The 10,326-nt window shown below is 37.1% G+C and overlaps 1 pseudogene; it reads left to right on the top strand.

Annotated features, from left to right (window-relative positions):
• Window positions 1-1,054: 1,054 nt before the first annotated feature.
• Window positions 1,055-10,326, top strand: part of LOC107725269 (cytochrome P450 4A25-like) — a 19,330-nt pseudogene continuing 10,058 nt past the window's right edge.

Below are 10,326 nucleotides of genomic sequence, written 5' to 3'. Positions count from 1 at the left end.
CACTATAGTTAAAAGTACTTTGCATGTGCTTTAGTATGTTAGTCAACACATCAAAATAAGTGTACTTCTTTAAACACGACACAAAAATGTAGAGAAAGATTTTGAACCATCTGAAACGACACACTCCTAATGGCTGTAGAAACACAGAATTATATAAGCTGAAATGTTTAATACTGTTTTACTCTTTGCACTACTGTTAGACTCTTGATCTTTATGTTCGAACAAGAACGAGTGTGTAGAAAACTCCATTCATTCTGATAACACTTTACAGTTTAAATGAATAAGATAAACAAACATTATAACACTGTGTAATGTGTAACACCAAGATAAAAATATAATTTAATTTGATTATATAATATTTGAACAAAGTACTGCTCTGAGAAGTGTTATATAATGATATTGATCTTGATAGCTTAATCATAATTTTTTTTATTAGTGTATTCGGCAGTTTTATTTGTCCTGAGATGGAAGCTTATGTGCAGAATAAAGTATGTGACTATGTGAAGTACAGCGATCCCCTTGTGAAAAAGAAGTGTGCTTCATTGTATTGAATGTGCACTTGTAGTGTGCTTCAAATCTTGAGTGTATTCTTAAAAACTGTACTTGCAGATAATATATTAATGAAATGAGAGCCCACTTAAGTGTACTTAAAAAGTGCACTTTGTAATAATTTCAAATTAAAAGTTTAATTTAAAGTACATTTTAAATCATTATGTTTTAATACATAAGTACACTAAGTTTAAGTACACTTATTTCTGTTGATTAACATACTAAAGCACATAATTGTAACTTCTGTGTTATGCATTAATTATTATTTTAAATGTGTTAAATTGTGCCTTCATCATTACAAATGTGTAATTACAAATATATTTTTTTAAAATACATGACATACAAGTTTCATTAAAAATTATTTGACATATATTCCAGTTTACCCTTAAAAATACTTTTGTTAGTCTTAACCTAATTAAGAAGATTCAGTGATAATGCATCATATTTTCGACCTGAATAAAACCTGTTCATTTAGCTGTTACGACACATTTTTGAAGTTACCTGAGAAAGGTGTTTTTACAGTGTATCCATAGCAACTAGCTCTCAGGAAACCTGATGAAGTTCTTTATTTCTTGTATAAAAGGCCGTCCAGTAGAAAGCCCGTCCCTCTCCCTTAATTTATTGCGACTTTCCAGCCATAGCTGTATCTCTTCTAGCCACAACAACCTCACATCGAGTGTCAACAGAACCCGCACGCGACAGACGGACTCGTCACGTCATGCAGCTTTACGCGAGTCTCCCGTTGAATTTGCAAGCGCTCTCCGTGAATCATGTCTTTGCACTCGAGTTGCTTGCATGTTCGGCGATAGTGGTTAAATTATTGGTTATGAGGAGGAGGGGGATGCGAACTCTGGAGCCTTTTCCAGGACCACCTGCGCACTGGCTCCTCGGACACGTTAAGGAGGTAAACACAACCACAGCTATGAATAATCAATAACTATATCTCTGTAGCTAAGCTTTGGAGACATTTTAGTAGGATTAAACTCACAAATGTTATTCTAATTTGAAAAAAAGAAGTCAAACGTAGGGCTAGCCTTAGGGCCCCCAGCGGGCTGCCAGCGCAGGGCCCCTAAGAATTTGCTCATTGGCAAAATATTGGCCCCTTAGCACTGGCCCTGCATGGGCAGCCCTCACTATGCCCACACAAGGCCCGCACTATTAATCTACAACAATACATCTGTTTCACTTTAAATACTTTCCAGCTACTATAACTTAAGTCTTTGGGGAAAAAAACAGTTATTATACATCTGAAATGGATGCAGTCACCACATAACTAATGTCTGTGTTGTCAAAAATGTACAGTAGTCAAAGGGATTTCAAATCAATTTATTAAATACAAAACAGAAAACATTCAGTTCAGGTTAATACAGCTACATATAGCCAAAAATGTAAATACACAAAAGTACAACAAAAAAAAGCAAGCAAACAAAGTAATGTAAGACTGTAGGATTTCTTCATGTGAAAGTTGATGTGTGCGAAAGTCTTATCTGTAGTACATCAATGTCCAAACACTGTCCATAGCTGAAGTTGACTGATAGCAAATGAATAATCCAACCTCTTGTAATGAAGACACGCCACGGCTCTCAAACACCAGACTCTTCCTAACCAGGAACAGTCAAAAATAGTCCAGACTATGGTCCCACGTCGAAAAGAACTTTAAATCCATATTCAAACTGGACCATGATGTGGCAACCTCACCATTGAAGAGTCCTTCTAAAATGCATACAAATACATGCCTTTGTCTATTTGTTTATTTTGAATACACGCCCTCTAGCGGTGAAAATTACATATTGTGCCTTTAAGGAAACCTAAAACACTCTAGCATCCCTAGTGGTAAGGAAGAAAACTGCCCACAAAATTCTTATTAACAGGCTCATGTCTTGGATTAATGTTGGCAGTTCCATAGTGTAGGCTGCCTGCTGTGAGCACAAAGCTGTGGACCTCGCCTGGGCAAGCCCGCACTGGGCCTGTTTAGGTTTGGTGTGGGCTGGCCCTAGCCCACTGTGCCCGCAAATGACTATGGTCCCACGTCGAAAAGAACTTTAAATCCATATTCAAATTGGACCATGATGTGGTAACCTCAGCAATAAAGAGTCCTTCTAAAATGCATACAAATACAAGTCTTAAACTCGTAGCATCAATCCAAACATAGGCCATACATACATGTAACATCTCTGCAAAAAACATCAGCAATGTATACTTTAAAAAAAACAACAACTCCTTACTTTAGACTGGGCTTGAAATGACACATTTTCCAACCAGGACAAAGCACAATGTGCTCAGCAGGTGAGCCATGCTGACTACTGCTGCTCGTTATTGCTAACTCCCTCTACCCACATGGCTTTACTTAAGGAAACCTAAAACACCCTAGCACCCCTAGTGGTAAGGAAGAAAACTGCCCACAAAATTCTTATTAACAGGCTCATGTCTTGGATTAATGTGGGCAGTCCCATAGTGTAGGCTGCTCACAGAGAGCCTGCTGTGAGCACAAAGCTGTGGGCCTCACCTGGGCAAGCCCGCACTGGGCCTGTTTAGGTTTGGTGTGGGCTGGCCCTAGCCCACTGTGCCCGCAAAAGGCCAGCATTCAGATTCTTCAGCAGAAATCTGAAGAATTCACGTGAAATTAATAACTCCAGAGCGCGATTTGTTCTTGAAACGGGTTTTATTGTCCATAAAAGTTGCAAAAAAATTGTCTTATTTCTAGTTTCACCAGGATGGACATGATTTGGAAAAGATTATGAAGTGGAGTGGACAGTATCCCTCTGTGAGCACAAAGCTGTGGGCCTCACCTGGGCAAGCCCGCACTGGGCCTGTTTAGGTTTGGTGTGGGCTGGCCCTAGCCCACTGTGCCCGCAAAAAGCCAGCATTCACATTCTTCAGCAGAAATTTGAAGAATTCACGTGAAATTAATAACTCCAGAGCGCGATTTGTTCTTGAAACGTGTTTTATTGTCCATAAAAGTTGCATGGAATAAGTCCTCAACTTATTTCTAGTTTCACCAGGATGGACATGACTTGGAAAAGATTATGAAGTGGAGTGAACAGTATCCCTTAGCTTTTCCGCTGTGGTTTGGCCCGACATTGTCCATTTTGATCATCCACCACCCATCATATGTGAAGACCATTCTCACTACAACAGGTGCTCATCCGTTTGATCGGTTGACATGTTTCAGATTTATATTACAGGCTAATTGACCAAAACAAGCTTTTTAAAATGACATTTTTTTACTCTATTGACAGAACCCAAAGATGACTATGCATACAAGTTTTTCATCCCTTGGTTAGGTAAGATCACACATAAGAACATATATATATATATGTATGACCACTGTTTTAATGATGATTGATTACATTCAGTCTGGGTTTATTATTGGGTGTTTCTTCAACTACAGTCAGTTCTGTCTGTATAGAATAAAATGGCAGTCTCATTAAAAAATTGTCATCAAAATTGTTTTTAAGTATTTTATGTATTTTTAATCATCTAAGTAAGCCATTAGTAAGATTGGGCCAAAAATTGTAAACTCTCTCTCTCTGTGGCACTGTTTGTTCAAACAATGGCAGGTGAAAGGATTTTTTGGGAAACTTGTTTGGAAACAGTCATTATTTGTATAATTCCTCATTCACCCTAAACAATTTCCACCTACCCCAACTTAAACTTCAAGTGCATAAATTGACTTATAATATAAAAAATAGAGTTGAATCTTGTATAACTTCATTTTTTAAAGTTGAAATTGGTTACATTATTTTGATGAGTTAAAATAATGGAAAAACCATATGCTGCTATGACTTATTGATCACGTCATTTTTTTTACAGTGTTGCTGGGTGATGCTGGTGGCATAGAAATTATACACTTCAACGCATTTAAAATTTCAAATTAAAATTATGAACCGTATCTTTTTATTACTGTATATCAGTTTTAATTATAGTTTCAGTCATTTATTTTTCTGTCTTTCAGGATAAGTGGGACGTTTATGCCAAATCAGAAGAGTCGTTTGAACTGTTTCAGCATGTAAGTCTGATGACGCTGGACAGCATCATGAAATGTGTGTTCAGCCTTAACAGCAACTGTCAGACAGACAGGTCAGTTCCTTCTCCTTTACCTCGTCCTTTTGTACACATGCATCTCCTTTCAGTATAACCTCGCTGATCTCTTTGCAGTGGAACCAACCCGTACATCCAGGCGGTGTATGACCTCTGCCACCTGGTGAACGTCAGGTTCAGAGTGTTTCCTTACCACAGCAAGGCCATATTTCATCTCAGTCCACATGGATACAAATTCAGGAAGGCGACTAGAATAGCACACAATCATACAGGTGTCGTTTCTTTGCTAAGCCACAGTCATGCATGCACCTCATGGGCAGGCCCAACCACGCGACGATTGGTTTAACTCTAACTGTGATTTTGACCATCTGAATTTTATGAGGCTCTGGAAGTATTATAATATGGCTGTGTATGTCTTTCTAAAATATATATAAACAGTTATGCATCCTCTCCCCCATCCAAACGGATTAGGGGGGCAAACATTTAGTGGATTAGTACATTTCACTCAGGAAAGCTGTTTGAAAACCAGTTAAATCCATTTCTCAGAATTCTGCAGATTTTGTGAAAGGCCATAGATTCAGTCTGGGCCTGCTCATGGGCTATTATATCCATACCTGCTTATCTAGCTTAGTTAAACCAGAATATACACTACCGTTCAAAAGTTTGGGCTCAGTATGATGTTTTCTATTGTTTTTTTATTATTATTATTTTATTTTTTTAAGAAATTAATACTTTTATTCTGCAAGAATGCATTAAATCACAACTGTTTTCAACATTGATAATAATCAGAAAGTTTCTTGAGCAAATTAAATTAAAAGCATCTTGAGTAAATTGTAATAATATTTCACAATTTTTGTGTATTTTTAATCAAATAAATGCAGCCTTGGTGAGCAGAAGAGACTTCGTTCAAAGACATTACAAAATATCACAGACCCCAATTTTTTGAACGGAAGTGTAAATCTGTAATAAGCAAAGCTAACAAGCTATCATGTCATTTCAATTTCTTAATTTTTTTAGTGGAAGTTATCAGAAAGAGGAAGGAAGTCTTGAAGATTGAGAAGGAACAGGGCATTGTTAAAAACAAACGATATATGGACTTTTTGGATATTCTTCTGTCGGCCCGGGTATGATATTTCCAAGTACCAACACAATTTGTATATTTATACTTAAAGAAATTGAATGAAAATAGCTGATATTTTGTTACATATTGCATAGTGCCATTGTATCATTATTGCTCTCACAGATTTTGTGTGTCACTTTCAGGACGAGCATCAGCAGGGTTTGTCAGATGAGGATATCAGGGCTGAAGTGGACACATTCATGTTTGAAGGCCATGACACCACAGCCAGTGGAATGTCTTGGATCTTCTACAATCTGGCAAGTAACCCTGAGCACCAGGAGAAATGCAGGGAGGAGATCCTGCAGGCTCTGGATAGAAAAAAAACACAGTGGACTGGTACTGTCATTACTCTAATTACTCATGTGACATTGTGTTGGACAGTTGAGATGTGGAATGTAGGCTTAATTGCTTGTTGGTTTAATAATAGTGGTATGATCTTAATGCATGGGAAAAGTAGTTTAATCATGACAACTCTCTTATGTCACAGTAACATATAGGGCTCCTTGATTATGGCAAAATTATAGGAGATGTTGTGATCAGGTTTTTTGTGCCCCCGATCTGATCCGAGTCATTAAATATTGAGTATATGCTGATACCAAGTTCTGATCTGATACTTATATACAGTATATATATATATTGGTAGATGTAAACATGTTACAGTGGTAGACATTGTAAACAGACTGTGTGGTCACAGTTATGAATATGTGACTACTGATATAAACTTCTGATAAAGCAGAAAAATTGCAACACAGAAGTAAAAAAATGGAGGTAAGGTTAGAAAGCATGAAGCTTGTGGTGTCAGAATGCCAGTCGGTCAGTCAAGTCTGAATCAAGAAGCAACCCCTAGCAAAGCATCCTGACAGTGACGTCTCAAATTTATTAGTTGCTGCAAATTTATCGGCTGCACATCCATGATCCAGCACATCCCATAGGTGCTTTATTGGATTAAGATCTGGTGACTGTGGAGCAGTTAATTTTGACAGCCATTTTTGATGTAGTTTTAGTCTTTATCTTCAGACGAAGATACTTATTAGTTTAATCTTTTTAGTCATTTTTTGTCATTCATAGTTTTAGTCGTCAAAAAGTATTTTTGTCAACTTTTAGTCATTACTTTAAGTCAAACTGCAGTTTCCAGCATTACTTTTGGTAGCTATTTTATATGTAGTCTTTAGGCAAACATAGTCATTATAACTTTTCTCTCTTTAGACCAATGAAATTAAGCTTATGAGAAATTTGAATCAAGGTAACAGGTTGTATTGACATTGCACTCTTAGCACTTCTACATATCCCTTTTTTCTTCATTGGATATCATCATGCTGTGTTGTACTTGCTAATTTATAAGGTAGGATCATACATTAAGATTTGTGGTATTCTTTCCTACCTAATTTATAGCCAAAGGGCTTCTCTCCATTTCCTTCCTAACCCTTCAGGTGCTGAAGCCATTGTTGCAGCTTGTCAGTTTGAGTTTTTTTAGCCTACCCACCAACTGTTTGAGATTAGATATGCAAACACCCCTTTATCCAATCCAATGACAGGGACATTTTGACAGTTAGCCTATATAAAGAGATTATGTATTTTGAATGTCTGATATTCCTCAAAAAAAAAAACAACAACAACATTCTAGTCCTGTCTCATGTTGTTAACAAAGAAACGGCATAAATTTTGTTAGTTTTTATCATCAGATATTAGTTTTAGCTTGTCAATGTCTCATCTTAGTCACAGAAAAATTTCTTTGTTAATGAAATTAACACTGCTTTGGAGGCCATTTGAGTAGAGTGAACTCATTATCAGAAAACCAGAAAGAAACCAGTTTGAGATGATTTGAGCTTTGTGACATGACACGTTATCCTACTGGAAGTAGCCATTACTAGATGGAAAATCCACTTGCACGCATGTTTTAATAACAGTTATAAATAGAGATAGTGCAGAACTGAGAAACAGGCCAAAAATCCACAAGAGCACAAGAACAAGAACTCTGAAAACAGAAAAACGACTCGCAAAACATGACTGAAACACAAGGGCTTATATACACAGAGATCATGGGGATAATTAGTTACAGGAGAGACATAAACCAAACACAGGAAGGAAGCATGAACCAAAAAAACTAAGCCTACATTTCAACATAAAAGATCTTACAAAACACAAGATGCAGAACACGGATTGTGACAGTTGGTCATGGTCAGCAACAATACTCAAGTAGGCTGTGGGGTTTAAACGATGTTCAGTTGGTATTGAAGGGCCCAAAGTGAGCCAAGAAATTATCCTCACACCTTTACACCACCAACAGTAGCCTGAACCATTGATACAAGGTAGGATGGATCTATACTTTCATGTTGTTCATGCCAAATTCTGACTCTACCATCTAAATGTGGCAGCAGAAATCAAGACTTGTCAGACCAGGCATCCTTTTTCCAATCTTCTTTTGCACAATTTTGGTGAGCCGGTGTGAATTGTAGCTTGAGTTTGCTGTTTTTGGCAGGAAGCATGAACCAAAAAAACTAAGCCTACATTTCAACATAAAAGTTCTTACAAAACACAAGATGCAGAACACGGATTGTGACAGTTGGTCATGGTCAGCAACAATACTCAAGTAAGCTGTGGGGTTTAAACGATGTTCAGCTGGTATTGAAGGGCCCAAAGTGAGCCAAGAAATTATCCTCACACCTTTACACCACCAACAGTAGCCTGAACCATTGATACAAGGTAGGATGGATCTATACTTTCATGTTGTTCATGCCAAATTCTGACTCTACCATCTAAATGTGGCAGCAGAAATCAAGACTTGTCAGACCAGGCATCCTTTTTCCAATCTTCTTTTGCACAATTTTGGTGAGCCGGTGTGAATTGTAGCTTGAGTTTGCTGTTTTTGGCTGATAGGAGTGGCACCTGGTGTGGTCTTCTGCTGCTGTAGCCCATCTGCTTTTAAGGTTTGGTGTGTTGTGCATTCAGATAAGCTCTTCTGTAAACCTTGGTTATATTGTGTGGTTATTTGAGTTACTGTTGCCTTTTTTATCAGCTCGAACCAATCTGGCCATTCTCCTCTGACCTCTGGCATCAACAAGGCATTTTTACACACAGAAACGCCACTCACTGGATATTTCTCTTTTTCAGACCATTCTCTGTAAACCCTAGAGATGCTTATGTGTGAAAATAACAGTAGATCAGCAGTTTCTGAAATAGTCAGACCACCAACAACCATGCAACATTCAAAGTCACTTAAATCACCTTTCTTCCCCATTCTGATACTCGATTTGACCTTCAGCAGATCTTGACCATGTCTACATGCCTAAATGCACTGAACTGCTGCCATGTGATTGGCTGATTACATATTTACATTAACGAGCAATTGAACAGTTGTACCTAATAAAGTGTCCGGTGAGTGTATATCAAGTATATTTTGCTGGAAATTAAGTTTGCCATGATATCAAAATTTTAGATACTAACGAAATTTCACAATTCTCAATAACAATTTGGATACCACAGCAGAAACTAATACTAGGCTAACTAATGTAAGTAAAAATAAGTCCTCAAACAATTACTGAAGACAAGTTAACAGTAAAAGGAAGAAGATTACAAACAAAAGGACAAATACAATAGAAAAAAAGATAGAAATGAAATAATGCTTTAAGTTTTGTCATGCAAATCTATCTAACAGTTTAGTTTTCAGCCAGTAATATACTACATAAAATAAAATTGAATAAAATAAACAGTTGTTGAATTAAACATTACATAGTCTTCACTGTATGTCTGATAATCATTTCATCTCAATTATCATCTTTTAATAATTGTTGGAATCGAAAACTAAACTAAAATTCAATTAAATGCACTGCCCTAACATATATATCAAGATAATAATTTTCCAGAAAATTCAATGAAAATAAATCGTTGAATTAAGCGATGAATTAAATACTTTACAATTGGCAGGTACTGCATCTCATTTCATTTTAAGACCCAAAGCATTTCACAGAAAAATCATTGACATAATCAGTATTTTTGACTTTAATCTTAACAATGTATAGTACAAATGCCAAATGAGCCAGTTGGACTTAACTATGATCAGATTTTAAGAAAATTGATTGTGATTTGTAACGGAAATGAACTACAGTGACCAAACTGCAATGCAGCAAGTAAGAGCTTACTAAAGATTTCATCAATTTTATCAAATAACAAGCAGCAGACTAAGACGGAGACTGACCAAATTGTAAAAACAGTGAAGTTGCTAATGAAGGATTAGCTCAAAAAAATCTTTAGCATCAAATATTCATTTCATGGTAGAGCAGCTTCAACAAGAGGTACAGCAAGATATTAAAGCTGTCCAGCAAAACTTTCAAAAAAGCTAAGATGAGCTTTTTGATTTTCTTGCATCACATCCTCTGGCTGATCCTGAAATCCTAGCTACTTTTAGAATGGTCTTACATGGCACCGCACGGGATTGGTGGGCGGTAGCCGGAACTAAGATAAATCTAGCGTAGCGTCAGTTCTGGCAGGTCACGTTAGTCAAGCTCGCATCAGCTGACTCACAGCTGATCCCCATCAACCTATGGGAATACGACACCCATCTAAGTATTCATATATAAGGTCCCGCAGTAGTATCAGCAGTTTTCGCATTGCTCAAT

The sequence above is a fragment of the Sinocyclocheilus rhinocerous genome, unplaced genomic scaffold, assembly GCF_001515625.1.
Source record: "Sinocyclocheilus rhinocerous isolate Xijiao unplaced genomic scaffold, SAMN03320098_v1.1 scaffold967, whole genome shotgun sequence".
Taxonomy (NCBI): domain Eukaryota; kingdom Metazoa; phylum Chordata; class Actinopteri; order Cypriniformes; family Cyprinidae; genus Sinocyclocheilus; species Sinocyclocheilus rhinocerous.
The sequence above is the reverse complement of the archived record's forward strand: the minus strand, read 5'-3'. Positions and strand labels throughout refer to the sequence as shown.